The sequence below is a fragment of the Lepidochelys kempii genome, chromosome 19 (genome assembly GCF_965140265.1).
Source record: "Lepidochelys kempii isolate rLepKem1 chromosome 19, rLepKem1.hap2, whole genome shotgun sequence".
NCBI classification, from domain to species: domain Eukaryota; kingdom Metazoa; phylum Chordata; order Testudines; family Cheloniidae; genus Lepidochelys; species Lepidochelys kempii.
Window position 1 is genome coordinate 7,772,259 of NC_133274.1, and position 15,428 is coordinate 7,787,686.

Consider the following 15,428-nt stretch of genomic DNA (forward strand, 5'->3'; position numbering starts at 1 on the left):
GAAATATTTCTAGTTACCTGAGGGTTACTAATTAACAAGTTGTTAAATCTGTATTTTGAGCCAGAATACCCCTGTAGGGCCTTATATAGTAACAGAACCCAGAGGGAACTAAGGCCTGGTCTACACGAAAAGGTTAAGTTGACCCAGCTATGTAGCTCAGGGATGTGAAAAAGCCACACCCCTTGAGTTGTGATGTAGTTAAGCCAACCTAACCCTTGGTGTAGGCAGCGGTAGGTTGATGGAAGAATTCTTCCCTCGACCTAGTGGCTGCCTCTCGGGGAGGTGGATTACCTACGCCGCAGAAGTGCCGGTGGTGGCTACATGCGGCAGCATTTCAAGTGTAAACAAGCCCAAAGATCTTGAGGTGACTAGGGTCTAACAGTGTGGCGTACGTGGCACGTATTAGCTACCACGTTTTAAAAGTCGAGTCTAGACACAGTACACTGCCTTTACCATGTTAAACTGGTCAAACCATAGCCTAGAGGGGAGTCAGGGCTTTAACTCAACCAGTTTAGTAACTGTTAAAGGCACACTTCCTCGTCTAGATTATAATATGTTAGTTAGCACATGCTGACAACACACCTTAAATCCCAGTCTAGACACTGGCAAAGGGTCTTGACGTTACAAGGTTGCACTTTTTCTATTTGGCTTTGTCTGGATTATGATTTAAAGGTGTGATGTTAGATTGGGTTAACTAGCTCAATCTAATTAGCATCTTATAGAATCATTGAATATTAGGGTTGGAAGGGACCTCAGGAGGTCATCTAGTCCAACCCCCTGCTCAAAACAGGACCAATCCCCAATTTTTGCCCCCATCCCTAAACGGCGCCCTCAAGGATTGAACTCACAACCCTGGGTTTAGCAGGCCAATGCTCAAACCACTGAGCTATCCCTCCTCCCAAAACTCTTCTAAAACTCTTTGCTGCAAAAAGTAGTAGCTAAATAATAGCTAACGGCAGACAGCAACTTCATGTGAAGCCCTAGTGGAGATAAGGCACTGTTGTTTTTACCTCCATGTAGCTGGCTGAGGTCAACCCCAGGTGAGGGGGTATAGTGTAGACTTGGACTGGCGACATCAAGGTAAAAACTACCTGTGCCTTGTCTCCCCTGGGATTATACGTTGAGCTAGCTGTCGCCATGCAAAACCCACTCCCTTCCTGCAGTGAACGACATAGCCAAAAACTCAAATCAAGGCAAAGCAATTGTATTTTAGCACCTGCTGCTAAACTGGTCAAAGGAAAGCTTAGAGGGCAGCCCTAGGCATTGTCTTGACCAGAATTTTAGAAAGCATTGATTAGATTGAACTATCTAATTAGATCTCACCTCACATCTTTAAATCCTAGTCTAGACAAAGCCCCAGTAAATGCAGGACTTGAGAAAGATGCTGGCTAGGAACAGAGAGCCTGATTGTCAAAGATGCTGAGTGTAGAGATTACAGAGACCCCAGAGACTGCTTGTCTGTTTTCCTTTCCTCATCTTTTCCCAGGGCCGTTCTGCTGGGTTTTTATTCGATCCCACCACTGACACCCTGGGGAGATTAGAGACCAGGACACTATGGTTGGGGTGAATGTAAGACTTTGTTTTCTGTTTACACAGATCCTCACCTCCTTGCTATATGCCCCCTGGTGGCCACCCTGAATAGTGGCATGTAAATGTTGACAGCACCACCTTGAGCCATCACACCTCCCGTGGGGCAGAAGCTACGGATGCTCTGCACGAACAGCATGAAGAATGAAGGGCCTGATCCCTACATTACTCCAGTTTTACACCCACTGCAACTCTATTGATTTCTGGGGCACTGAACTGCTTTAAAGCTGGAGTAATACAGTGGTGAATCCGGCCCTAATGTTTTTTACATGTCAGTTTTAATAATCTCTGATGCTCTTTGCAACTCAAAGGAATTATATGTATATGGGCCCAGGTCCTTCGCTGGTGCAAATGCATTCAGCTTCAGGGGTGTTATTGGAGCTTAGTTCATTTACAGCAGGTGAGGATCAGGCCCACGATTTTTAATCCCCGTACGTGTCTGCAATTGTGCAAACATCCTGTGAATTCCTCTTCCCCCCACCCCCCCACTGCAGACTGGTGTCTGACTTGTCTGTTTAGGACAGTCCAGCCATTTCCATAACAACCGATTCCTCAGACATGAAAGGCTGAATAGCTGCTAGCCAGGACTGGATCCCTGACAAGGTGAATGTAGAGATTTGTGTCAAAAAGGGGGTTTGAAAACAGGTGGGTCTCCTGAGTTTGAAAGGTAGCACATTGAGCAGTATGTCGTAGCTAGGGATGTAATGCACTGTACATTGCCAGCAGGGGGCACAGTAGGGCATACATATTTCATATTTAAATACTCAGAGGCATAGTTACTGCAGGAATGCCCATTGCATTTTTAATGTGAATTCACCGCTAGTGAAAGGTGCTAGACTAAGGTGACCAGACAGAAAATGTGAAAAATTGGGATGGGGGTGGGGGATAATAGGATCCTATATAAGAAAAAGACCCCAAAACCGGGACTGTCCCTATAAAATCGGGACATCTGGTCACCCTATGCTAGACTGACAGCCCTGGATAATGAAGTCCTCCGTGTAGACACAGAACAAGCACAGCAGTGCAAAGTTCCCCCTTCACACTGGCCTTGTGCCTCTGTCCCGACCTGCTGGGACCACCCACTCCTCTCCGGGTCTGAGAGCTTCCACCAGAGTCCAGGTCCTGTTGTTCCCTGGGCTCTTTGCTGACAAAGGGGCCAACTGTGGTTCGAGATGTAGGCCCTGATTTTCAGAAGTGCTGAGCGCCCACAGCTCAACCAGAAGTCAATGGGTGCCCACCCCCTCCGACGTCCAGGCTTCCAGTCACTGGCTCAGCAGCAGCTGTGCAGCCAAGAGGCTGCAAAGAACAAGGAGCACGGAAGTTTTAAGACACCAGCACTCGATCAGGTTGGAGGATACCGAGGCCCCAGCATCCGTGCAGCACAGGAAGGGGACCGTCCAAGTGCTTCAGGGCAGCGGTGTTTGGACAGCGCCAGGAGGTGTTATCCGTCGTCTGGAGGGCGCTGGCATCCCCGCGTCAGACAGCTTTGGGACAGCAGTGCTGGAGAAGCAGGAGCTGCCCTTCAGGGCAGCAGGGTCTGTGCAGCACTGGGGGCAGCAGCCCCACGGAGTCTGCAGCAGCAGAGTCCACGCCAGGCTAAAGTGGCCTAGTCCAAAAAGCCTCAGGACGGCAGGGCAAGAGCAGGCCCTAAGGAGCTCGTGACCATGGGCAGTCTCCAGGCAGCACCCATGCAGCCACAGCACTGCCTTGCAGCAGCGGGGAAGGCTCAGCCGCAGGATCGGGCCACGTCTCAGAGCAGCTCCTGAGCAGAATGAGTGCAGCCCCGCAGGCCAGCTGGCTCGCTGTGGTGCTGGAGCATTCAGGGAAGCTGTGGGAAGTGGGGGGGACACAGAAGCCACCCAGAACTATCAGAACCTCTGGGCCTGAATTATGCAGAATCCCCTTCCAGACACACGCGGGGTTTGTCCCCAGTGCATCTTGGAGCAGGAGTGCTATCTCGTCAGCTGTCCAAGTGCTGCTGAACCTGGGACCTTAGTGTCTCTGAACGGGTTGTCCCCTTGAAGGATTCCCACATTAGCAGTCCATCCTTGCTCCCTTCTAGAAATTGTTTCCAAGGCAGATGAGACCTGTGGCCTCCTTGTATTTATATCTGCTCATCTGGCCAAATGCAAAGGCTGCAGCTGCCCCTTGTGGCCACCTGCAGGGTTGCGGAGATCGCTGTCCTGCTGTTGCAGTGGAAGGGGATGGAGGGAGACAGCGCTCGCGGGGAAGGGTGTCACAGGCTACAGACAGATCAAGACTGAGGGGCCCTGCAGTAACTCAGAAGATCCTGCCCATCACTACTAGAAATCAGATCTCCAAGCAGAGCCCGAAGGTTGGCACAAATATCTCCCTTGGCATCTCCCCTGCACCCAGGATCTCTGCACCCAACGCACCCAGCACTTTAAGAATCTGGCTTTTATTTAGGCGCCCACACGGGAGCGGAGAGCCTTTGAAAATCTGGCTCTAAATGCAGCATCGGAGAGATGCCCAGCTCTACCAAGCTCTTGTCAGCCCTTTGGTTCCTGTTCCATCCTGCAGCTGGACATAGCAGACCCAGTTCCTTTCTGAGAAGCAGAGGATGGAAACACACAGATGAAGAGCACCGATGCCTATTTCCAGGCCTAAGGAGCCTGACCAAGGCTGCATATGGCACAATGTTCCTTATAGACCCATTCAGTGAATTTGCCGATTAGGGAGTGAGTCCAGCTGGGCTTGAACCTGGGGTCTGACTGCAAGACCTGTTAGCAGAATGGAACCTCGCCCCTCAGTGCTGCTGGACATGAGGAAATTGTTGTACAGGAAGCCCTGAGCAGGAAAGAAGCCAGAGAGAGGATCAGAGGAACACGGCACAGTGTTTTTGGCATCAGAGAGGCCTCTGCTCTCCTTGAGAGACTCAGTCATGGGGAAACTGAGGGAATGGAGAAAGGGTGGCAGAGAAGAGGCCATAAAGAGAGAGAGTGAGAGTCAGAATATAGGGACCAGAAGGCAAAGGGATCAGGGACAGGTCGATGAGGCCGGGGAGCTGTGTGATTTCGAACAGCATACATATGCTCATGTTCATATCTATACATAGGTTGTGTGGGTACATGTGTGAACTCACATCTGGTATGGGCCATATGGATCTGGTGTGTGGGAACGAACAGATCCTGACGGTACAGATTCACGCAGGGTGTGTGAGCAGCTTCTAGGGAGAACACCCTTTATCCCAGTCCCTGGGAGCCTGGCCTCATCCCACAGAACACTGGTTGGGGCTCATGCCCCTGTTCTGAGAATGATCCCCAGCGTCTGGAGTGCAATGGGGCCAGGAGAGGGTTAATAAGCCGTTGTAAAAGGCCCACACAGTCTGTCTGCGGCAGGTATCAGAGAGGGGGAAGTCTGCTCCTGCTGGTAGAAGCAGAGCAGATGGGAACTGGGTCTTGTTGGGGGAGAGGGGGAGAAGTGGGGTGACTGGCCCCGAATTGGGGTGAAATGATCCAGACCCACGGCATGGCCTTTATGTGAGGCAATGCAAAGAGAAGATGTGAGGAGAGTAAAAGACATAAACATTCATAGAGTCCTAGGGTGCGTCGACACGGTACGCTGACCAGACGTCCCGTTTTTAAAGGGACAGTCCCATATTTAAGCCCTCCTTTTCTTAAAAATGGGCAAATTGTCCCATATTTTCTGTCTCCCCCCAAGTATTGGCGGGTCCTGCTGCTGGCCGGATCCCTGCCCACCAGTGGTGGTGGGGGGGGTCCAGTGGCCAATGATGGAGGTGGGGGTGTAAGGCTGTTGGCGGGGCGAAGATACAGCACGCGGGACTGGCCCCTCCCCTTGCTGGTCCGTCAGCGCAGCCCCCGCTGCGTGCTGCCCCCCCCCCATCCCGTGCAGTGGCTGGTGAGTGCAGGCAGGCGCCAGGCAGCGACCGGTTACGCGTCTCCTCTGCTGCCCACCCATCAGCCCTCTCCATGCTCCCCCCTCACCGTCCGCTCCCTGCTTTGCCCCTTCACCCCCAACCTAGTCCCGCTGCTCCTCCATATCCCCCGTGGTGGGACGTGTCCCACTCCCAGCGCTGTGGGGAGAACCAGCCCCTGATCGGAGCGCTCAGCTCACCCACAGCCTGGCTGCAGGCTCCTTCCTTCCCTCACTGCCTCTGGCGGGGCCAGCGCCCCGGGGAAAGCCCAAGGCCCTCCGGCCCAGGGTGCTGGCCAGGAGGAGCCGAGCTCTGCACAGCGCTGGCATGGGGAAGCTTCTCCGCCCCTCAGCGAAGTTCTGGAGTGGGAACCTGCAGGTTCCACAGCAGCCCCTGGGGCAGGGGCTTAGCACCCTCCTCACCCCTGCACCTCTGGGTCCTGCCCCCCAGGGAGTGCGGGGCTGCTCCGTCCTCTAGGCACCATCCCCTGCTGAACCACCTCTCGGGCCGGGTTCCCTGGGCCCTGGTGCACAATGCATCCTCGGGGCTTAACCCCTTCCTGCCTGCGCTGTAGCCGGAGGCCAGCTGTGGCCAGCAGCAGCCCGGAGGTGCTAGCTGCCTTTCCACACGGTGTGGGCAGGAAGGCACAAGCTGCTTCCAGCCACACTGGAGGGTGGGGGGGAAGAGATGAGCTCTGCAAAGACACAGGCCAGGTCATCCCTTCCCCCCTCCCCTGCGGCTGGAAGCAGCTCTCATCCCTTCCCTCCCACACAGGGCCGAAAGGCTGCTCCTAGCCACACTCTGGTGTGAACCCTGGCAGAAATGTGACCCTGCGTGCCCTCCCTCCCCAAGCATTGCCTCAGGAAGACATGGCGCCAGATACCAGGAGAGCCAGGTCCGTCCTGGGGGCCCAGCTAGGCATGGAGGGCAGAGGGCACTGGGCAGGGAGGGTCAGGTCAGACGGTGTATGTGAGAGTGTGTGTGTGTCACCTCTCCCTAAAGCCTTAAAGATAAGAAGGTAAATAAAAAGAATCCAACTACACGGTATTTCTTTTTAACAGGGGCTCGGTCAACTTGATGTTAATTTGAACATTTGTACTGCATAGTTCTGATCGATTGCCGTTGAACTCACTTGAAGATGAGTAATTTTACCAGGTGCCCCGTATTCAGCATAGGGAAATATGGTCACCTTACTACACGGCAGGAAAAAAAACCCTGCAGCAGCCAGTCTCGGAGCCCTGGTCAACTGACTCGGTGTATTCGTCTAGGCTCAGGCTGGAGCCTGGGCTCTGGAACCTGGCCAGGGGGTGGGTCTCAGAGCTGGGGCTCCAGCCCCAATATCTACACGATTATGGTTAGTCCCGTAGCGCAAGCCCCAGTCAGTCGATCCAGGCTCTGAGACATGCTGCTGCAGGTTTGGTTTTCTGTGTAGACGTACCCCTCGAGTTTAAGGCCAGAAGGTCTAGTCTGACCTCCTGGTTAGCACAGACCATTCAACTTTGCATTTGGCTACTGCGCCCCTTCCAGCCAGGCCAGAGGCTGAAGACATCAAGAGATGGAGAAGCCCCCGCTCCCCTTGATGGTTTGTTCCAACGGTGAACCAACCTCATTGGTCCAAAATTTGGCCTTATTTCCCATTTGACTTTGTCTGGCGTCAACTTCCAGCCACTGGCTTGTGTTCTGCCCTTCTCCATTCGCTTAAGGAGCCCTCGAGGACCTGGTCGTCCCTTGCCACGGAAGGGCCCATACCCTGGAATCCAGCCACCTCGCCATGTTCTTTTTGGTAAACTAAACAGCTCAGAGCTCCTTCAATCTCTGTTTGCTGGCATTTTCTCCAACCCGCCAACAATTTTTGTGATTCTTTTCTGCGCCCTCTTCAGCTTTTCAATGTCCTTCCTGAAATGAGGGCCCCAGAAGCGGACCCTGTTTTCCAGGAAAGGACTCACAGCCCAATCTAGCAAGAATCTTCTGGGTCCTGGAGCCTCAGACGCAGCTGGAGCCATCTGTTCTCTGCAGCTTCGCTTTGCTGCAGCTTCCTCTTTTGCAAGGCCCAGGGGCCTTCCCTCAAACCCAGTTGGTCAGCCGGGAACCCATCATGGGGGCACTGAATCTCTGCCCCCTCTTAAAGGGACCAGCCATCCCCTGACAACCCTGTCCTCGTCATCATTTACCCGTCCCCCAATTTTTGCGTCACCCGCAAATTTTATCAGCAGTGATTTTGTATGGACTTGAAGACCAAATGATGACATGTTGAATAGCATTAGGCCTGCTTACTAGTCACACTCCCTGCAGGGCCCCCTTCGAAACACCCTCATTCATTTCAACGACTTTTGGAGACGGGACAGTTAGTTAGCCAGTTCTCAACCCATTCAGTGGGTGCTCTCTGGATATCGCGTAGTGCTAATTTTAACATCGGAATGTCATGCGTTACTAAGGCAAACACCTTACAATCGGCCATGTATATTGTATCTACGCAGCCACCTCTATCAGCCTAACTTGAATCTCATCAAGTCACGGGACTGGCCCGTCACTAGTACTGAGAGATCAGGGGCCTGAGCCAACTCCTCTGGGATCCAACACCCCACCTCCCAACTGTTCAGATCCAGCTCTGGATGTTGGGGATCAAGCCCTTTTATTCCTACACAACGTCCTTCACCCTGGTATCGGGGCACACACTTTGCCACAGGGTGTCCCCTTAATTCCTCGCATTGCTCAGCTCCACGGGGCAGATAAGTGGCTCTTTTTTTAAGAGCCACCTTCAAGGTTCAGCGACTTGGCCAGGACCCAAGACTTGGCCACTCAGTGCTGGGCATTCAGCTCCCAGGGGAACCCGAATCAACCTCAAGATCACAACATCCTCCTTTGGTTTGGGGTTTGGTGCCTCAGGAAGTCAGAAATAGAAAGCCTGGTCTTTTCACTCACTGGGGAAAGATTTCACATTAATTGGATTCTATAAATAGCTCCCCGAGGCACTGAAAAAAAATACCATGAAATATTTAAACTCCAATTCTGACAAACACAAGTCATCACGCCATACGCACCCCTCTTGACAATTTGCTCCCTCTCATTACATCACCCTACCATCACGTAGCAGCTCTCATCCCGAAGGCTCTCATAGTACGTTTGGAGGGATCACTTTTATCCACCATGGAAAGCAGCCACTTCTGAGGTGGAACAGGCTGCTCTTTAACAGCACGCAGCAACAGCGGTCCAGGACAAGAAAGTAAGAAACGAGTGCCTCTGTTTTTAAATGCGTGTGAATTTAGCGCTGGTGAAAACAAAGAGCTAATAGCGTTGGCTGGTGCTAAACACAAATCAGGCAGGAACTGTAATCCTGACCTGCAACCCCTCTCCTGCTCCACTCCTCAGCCTCTGCCAAGCAAAGACTGGGTCCAGTCCTGTGACTAGCACAGTTTCCCTGGAGGGGTGTCCTTGAGGCTAAACACCCGTCCTTGGGGTAGGGGTGGGGGTGGGGGGAGTCAGGGAAAACCCCTCTCTTGGCAAAGGCTCTGCAAGGTGCAGCATAACCTAACCTGATTCCAAGGAAGTCCTGGCCTCCTCGCAACTCCTCCTCTGAGCCGCTCTTTAGATCTCGTGTGTGCAGTTCCCTGGCCCCAGGGAAATCTGCTGTTTCGGCAGCTCCGCAGCCGTCTGGGCCTCCCCCGACCGGGGAGCTTGGAGGGGAGATGGGGAGGCTCCAGCCTGCCTTTCGGAAAGGATTGGGAGGACCTCCGCTCGGCCCTGTCCCATCTCAGCCAAGGGATGGGATGGGGATAAGGGACTAGAGCACTTCCTTATGTGCAGGTTGGCGACATGACTATTCCCACATCACATCACAGGCTACTGGACCAATGAGCATTACCCCTGCATCACTGCCTGCATCAGCTGCTGTTTCGTTCTCTGGCTCTGTTGGTACCTCCACCTTCCCCTCAGGCCTGCAGCCCCTCCCTCGCCCCCCCCTCCTTTCCTCTCTCCCTCCCTTACAAGCCCATCGGCCCTCTCTCTTCTTCCCTGCTTCCTCTGCCCCTTCTGCAGTCGCTCGCTCAGCCGGTTACTCCTCTGCAGCTTGTGTGTGCTGCAGCTCGGGATGGGCTTAGAGGGCAGCCATTGTCACAGAAGGCAGAGAGCATCACCCTCCTGGGAAATTACCTGGGACAGTCCCAGGTGGGGTGGGGCAGCGAATCAGTAAAGAACGAATGCCCCGATGGAGGAACCGATTGCCTGCTCGGCCACAAAACACACGCAAAACCATGCATGCACCTCTAAGCACGCACAATGCCGCCACACTCACACAACACCATGCCTACACACACCCACCGTTGCAACCAGGCACCCTCCCAAGTCCACAGCCAATGCATGCACACGCCGGCAGGCACCCTCACCCCTCCAAGGCACAGATTTCGGCGCATTCTCAAACATCTACAACCAGAGCATTGCTATTTGGCACCTCAATCCGAAACCCCTCCGGCATGTCCACATGCACTCAGGCGTGCGTCCAAGGTATTCTCTGCAAACACAACAAACTCATGCTCCTCAGCTCCAGTGCACAGAGCCTCCTGGACACCTCTAGCCTCCCACCTGCCTCTCCCTCCAGGCTGGCTTTTTGACTGACTGTTTTGAGGGAATGCAGCTGTCAGGAGCAAAATGGTTTCCCGAGAAGAAAATCAGCAGAGAAAGGGGGGCAAAGAGAGACTTAGCTGATGAAACAATGAGAATCTTGACTTCCCAGTGATCCAGAACACAGTGCAGCCAGGGAGACGAGACAGGCAGCTTCCTAACTGACCCTTAGGGGGCCAAACTCAAGGAGGGGGGAGGGTGCTATCCCGGGATAAAGCACAAGGGAGAAAATTCATACAGGGAAGAAAACTCCCAATCACTTTGGTGCATCAAAATGGGATTCTTGGAGGACACCTATGGGCTAGATTCTCTCGGGGTGTAGATCAGCACAGCTCCATTGAAGTGGATTTCCAGCAGCTGAGGAGCTGGCCCTGTTCCTCTCACACAGGTAATCTACAGGGTCAGGTGGCTTGCGGAGAACCTATATGTGTGTGTATTACTAATTTGGGGAGGCTTCTTTATCAGAACATTGATTTTTTTTTAAACTTGATGCCTGGGAAGTTTATTCCTGTTCATTGGTCTGTCCCCTGGATCAGGGTTGCCCTTTAAATGGTCTCGCCAGCTTCCCATCTGGTCCAGGCACTTTATTCCTTTAACGGGTCCTTTTTCCTCTTCCGAGTATTTGTTTAAGTGAGCAGCCCTGCACCTCCGTCCCAGAACAGAAGGCGAGTGGTGAGGCGTGGGTAGCTATCCCAGGATGAGGCCCGGGGTTAGACGCGAGTGCTGATACCTCAGCATGGGGTCGTTCTCCAGCAAATGCCCTGCCAGGATCTGACCTGATTTCCTTGGAGCCGGGTTCCTGATAGGCTGCATACATTGCACACAAACACGGCTTTTACACAGCTTCGCTCAGTGCAGTTATGACCATATATGGGAGAGAGAGAGTGAGAGACGAGCTGTTCGCAGCTGCAACACCAGAGGTGGGGGCGGTCCCTGGTGGACAGTTTTCTGTGTCACTGTGCAGCTTTGCTATGCACAATCAGCTAGTTCACAAGCAAGAGGTAATCTCCTCCTCCTCCGTATGGAGGCCCAGGGTTAGCACCCTGCGTTAATCCCACCAAAGAGCCGCTTTGCATGAGATGGGGAGTTAACACAACACAATTAGCCATGGGGGGGGGGGGAACGGGACTCTGCAAAAACAGGTTTGTAAGTTGATTATTTGACCTACCTCCCCCTCTGGAGGGTGCAGACCCTTTGGGACAGCTCTACAAGGAGAAAGTGCCAGGGAAGTCATTAGGGAAGGGTTACTCCCTGCACAATGGAATTCAGATCTCTGCCTTGGCAAACAGCAGAGGATTCTACATGCTGCTGCATCGAATAGCCCAAGGTATTTCATTAGAACATATGCACAGACAAACACGGGAAGAAGGCGGCATTCAGCACGGTGCAGCTAGGAAAACTGCAACCGGGTCAATCAGATACAGCAACGATGAGAGCAGTGGAAACAGCCAACCCTTGATCTACTCCAAACAACATTAATGGACCAAACGTGAATGTTCTTTCCTACTCCAAGCCCAGTGACATGGACCATCCGCGGAACAGGACTGTGTCTGATTTGAACAGGTGTCACGATGAGCCAGTCAGTCTCACAGGAAGCTAAAGAGGCTGAGATTGGAAGCAAGTTGTTCAATGTAGAAATGATGGGCCAAATTCACAATTGAGGTAATAAGGATTTATTATTTAGATTACACTACCATGCAGGGGCCACAACTGAGATCAGGGCCCTACTGTGAACAGTGTCGTGCAGACACATGGGTGAGAGACAGTCCCTACCCACAAAAGCTTACAAATCTTAATAGACAGGGCAAAGGGTAATAGGGAGGAGAAATGACTAGCCCAAGGGCAGGTTAGTGGCAAATCTAGGAATAGGACCCAGGTTGCATGAATCGTAATGCAGTGCCCTAACCATTGGACCACTCTGCAGGTAGGCTCAGTACCCCGGAGGTGAACTGGAGATGGAGTTTTGGAGCTAAGCAAGATACTGACAGTCAGGGAAGGTTGGTGTATTAAATACTAGTAACACTACACTCTTTTACAACACCTTCCACTGGCCTCCACTCAAGATCAAGCACTGCTCGGGCCTGAACTCTCCAATGAGTCTCGGACCCAGCCGCTCTAACAAAATCGGATTGATGGCAGTGCGCATTGTGGGTTACTCCTTGGGCCCCGCTTGGTCTGTGGGCTGTCCCTGGCAGAAAATGAACAAACCTTGTTCTAGTTCAGAAATCAATAGCACGGAGACCTCAAAGGGTACATCTACGCTGCCGAACAAACCCAAACCAAACCTGTGGCAACGAGTCTCAGAGCCCAGGTCGGCTGACTCAGGCTCACACTATGGGGCAAAAATTAGCTGTGAAGATGTTCCCACTCAGGCTCCGAAACCTGGCGGGGAGGCAGAAGGGGAGGCAGAGCTCAAGCTCCGGCCTATTTTCAGCCCAGTAGCATGATCCCTGCAAGCCTGAGTCAGTCGATCCAGGCTCTGAGACTCACTGCTGTGGGTTGTTGGGCATTTCTTTTGCAGGGTACATGTACCCTAAGACCTTCCAGGGATTTTCATGCACATGTTCAAATGAAATACATACAACTATGGGATGCAGCACGATGCAGTAGGATCTGCTGCTGCTTGCTAAGGAAGAGACCCGAATTCTATTGTCCGAGGAGTAACCCTTCCCTAATGACTCTTCCCTGGCAGTCCTTTCCCCTGTAGAACAGCCCCGAAGGGTCAGCACTCTCCAGAGAGGATGAGAGTCATGTAATGAACCTTCAAGCTTGGTCTCGCAGAATGTTCATGAATGATCATGTTCTGAGAACAACCCATCCTCCCCTACCCTAGGAGACATTGCCAGCTTCCTATTCTTACGTCCACCATCGGCACCCTTATGGGAAAAAACCCTACTGGGAAATCAAGGCAACCTGCCCCCGGAAGTCATAGCTGGAGTGGTTGGATCTCTAGCCTTAAGGAGACACACCTAGTAATGGGTACAGCCCTGCTTCTGCCTCTATAACAGCTTGTGTCATTTTACAAAACCCGTCAGCGACACAACCAGCCTATAACGTACCCTCTGATAAAAGAACAGGAACTCTTTCCAGCATGAGCCAAGCGCAGGAAGTCATAATTCCATTAACCACCCTCCCATGTCCACCGGCCTGATGCTGATCCCTGGCACATCAGAGGCAAAACTCCCCTGAGGTCAGAGGGAGCTGGAACAGGTCCCATGACTTTATAGCAAAGTGAAGCTCATCTAAACTTATTCTACTACTCTGTCTAGCGCCTGAAGCTCCACCTACCTGTTCATATGAACTGTATAGCTGTACAGATTTCCCCAACTTATTACAGTACGTTGTGTAGTCACAACTTGTTCTTATCTGCACAGCCACAGAGATCCCCAGCTACACCCATATTAATACTGTATAGTTATCTGCATCCCCAACAGCACCTGGTCTTATATTCTGGAAAGTCACCTAGATCCTCCAGCTACCCCGTTCTTGCAGTTTATTCTGCATCGCCACAATCACTCCTCCTTCTATTGTGCATAGGCACATATACATCACAAACGTCAACTCTCCATATCATCTGTGTAGCTAAATATAGTGCTAGGATAGCCTCCTCTTCTGCATAGTCAAATACCGTGAGCTGTACAGTCACATATCACCAGCAAGCCCTTTTCCATCTATGCAGTGTAGCAATGCAAAACGCCCACGCTCCTAACCACATCTACCCCTAATAACAGCCCTTTCTAGGCTCTGGGAAGCTGCACCCCAGTGCTCTCCAGAGCTGAGATCCTCCTGAAGCAATGCCCTGTGAGGAGAAATCCCTCTTCTTTGTCCCAGCCGTATGGGGCTCTCCCGCTCCCCACACAGTGAAACCTAGTTCCGATGAGCAGCAATTGGTTTGGTGTCTCCCACCACCTAAGCCATGAATGAGGGGCCTGTCCAGCGTGAGGTGAAGATATCCCTGTGATTGGCTGTCTCTATGGAAATACAAAGAGGTTTGAGCTCCCACTGGTGGGTGAATCTGTGAGTGACACACCGGCCAGCCCGTCTTGGTCTGCTCCTCCGGTGTGATTGGAAGCGGCTGGGGACAGAGTCCTGACACGTTTCCCCAGTGCCATGTGAGCACAACGTGGGGTGGACGAGGCCCCGGCCTCAGGCACCTCTGTCCCTCACCCCAGTTCTCCTGCCCAACAGATTAACCTACCTAGCATGGCCACTGTCTCATGCTCCCAGCCTAGGGAGCTCCTGGGTGGAAAAACCAAATTGCTTCTTTACCTGAGGAGATTGGTCAATTTGCCAGAAACTGGTTGTCCCGGCTCTTGCTCAGGAGCCGCCATCTTGGATTCAGTCGGCTACCCTGGCCCCTGATGTGAACCCCTCAGGGCGAAGGGCCTGGAGAGTATTTCCTGCCTCCTTTTGCCATCGGGGCTGGCATGCCGCACGCATCGCTGGCTGGGTTCAGAGGCAGAGCATGGAAGGATGGCGGCTTGTCAAAGTTGATCAAAATCACCCTGGGCCACATTCCTGAGTGGAGGAATCTAGTGCAGGGGATTGGTGCAGCCGAATCAGGCCCTGGAGCAAACAGGACATGCCCCCTCCTCCACTCACCCCAGCTTCCCTTTTTGAACAGTCCTGCCATAAGAGGGCATCACAAGGTCTCAGGACATTAGCCCATCTGAGTGAGGGTCCAAGGGCTCACAGCCACCGCATCTGTGCCACGTACCCCGTAGTCTTCCTAGCCTCTTTGCCAGTCCTCAGTGGCAGCCATTGTGATCACACAGCACTAACCTTGTGGCTGGGAAGGGAGCTGGTCTCTGTCCAGACTGTAGTGATGCTCAGCGTTTAGCCACAAAAACAAAGACGACTCCCTTCAATGGAAAATGTGCCACATTTCTGGGGCCCTCGCTGTCCTTCGTTCTTAGTCTGCAGAATGGCAGTGCCAAGCTGAACAGCTGGGAACTTCCAGCCCTGAGACTGCATTAGTTCCACGGTTTCACAGCACAACATCTGGAAACCTACAGAGCTGAGAAATGACTGTGTTCCAGCCAGCGTGTTACAGCCCAGCATCTAGGAACCGCGAGGGCTGCTGTGCTGACAGAGGGCTGGGTGGCCTCCCTTAAAACAGCTGGACATACAAGATCCTCCACTCTAATATGACTGCACCATGTCTGCGAGACTCCCAAGAACGGACAGCAGCCAAGTCCGACGAAGAGCAAGCCAAAGGCGAGAAGTGGGGGGAGATGGATTGGGACGGAGAAGGCTGGAAATGGCGCGGGGGCAAAGCTTTGGAGGATGAGTAGCAAAAGGCAGGTGGGTGGAGAGGAGACTGCTACAG

At 52.7% G+C, this 15,428-nt stretch overlaps 1 protein-coding gene across 1 annotated transcript in view; it reads right to left on the bottom strand.

The window, feature by feature from the left end:
- HPCAL4 (hippocalcin like 4) overlaps positions 1-9,112 on the bottom strand; it is a 32,224-nt gene extending 23,112 nt beyond the window's left edge. The window contains exon 1 of the mRNA XM_073317670.1: positions 9,016-9,112. The gene's annotated coding sequence lies outside the window, so the exon portion shown is untranslated. The remainder of the gene's footprint in view (positions 1-9,015) is intronic.
- Positions 9,113-15,428: the final 6,316 nt, after the last annotated feature.